The sequence below is a fragment of the Moschus berezovskii genome, chromosome 8, assembly GCF_049115385.1.
Source record: "Moschus berezovskii isolate FMDL1 chromosome 8, NW_MosBer_1.0, whole genome shotgun sequence".
Taxonomy (NCBI): Eukaryota; Metazoa; Chordata; class Mammalia; order Artiodactyla; family Moschidae; genus Moschus; species Moschus berezovskii.
In genome coordinates this window covers 7,745,162-7,745,725 of record NC_142467.1, presented here as the reverse complement: position 1 = coordinate 7,745,725, position 564 = coordinate 7,745,162, and the positions used below count along the sequence as shown (strand labels likewise).

At 50.5% G+C, this 564-nt stretch overlaps 1 non-coding gene across 1 annotated transcript; it reads right to left on the bottom strand.

Moving 5' to 3' along the window:
• Positions 1-286: 286 nt before the first annotated feature.
• TRNAY-GUA (transfer RNA tyrosine (anticodon GUA)) lies at positions 287-359 on the bottom strand. Its single transcript has one exon. It is a non-coding gene; the product is annotated as a tRNA-Tyr (tRNA).
• Positions 360-564: the final 205 nt, after the last annotated feature.

The window sequence follows — 564 nt, the reverse complement described above, 5'->3', positions numbered from 1 at the left end:
TCAACATTCAGAAAACAAAGATCATGGCATCTGGTCCCATCACTTCATGCTGGGAGGGATTGAGGGTGGGAGGAGACGGGGATGACAGAGAATGAGATGGCTGGATGGCATCACCGACTCGATGGACATGAGTTTGGGTGAACTCCGGGAGTTGGTGATGGACAGGGAGGCCTGGCGTGCTGTGATTCATGGGTTCGCAAAGAGTTGGACACGACTGAGTGACTGAACTGAACTGAACTGAGCACTGGTAAAGGAAATCACATTACTATGGGAGTATTGGAGCGTGCTCCCTGACTCAGGAATTGAACCTGGGTCTCCTGCGTTACAGGCAGATTCTTTACCAACTGAGCCACCAGGGAAGCCCATTGGAGAGAGCAGATTTATAGCTTCTAGCTTCGATTGGGTTCTTAAATCTTCCTGGAATTCTTATATGCTTTTTATCAGTCTCCTGTGCATTATTATCCTGCTGCTGCTGCTGCTAAGTCACTTCAGTCGTGTCCGACTCTGTGTGACCCCATGGATGGAAGCCCACCAGGCTCCCCCTTCGCTGGGATTCTCCAGGCA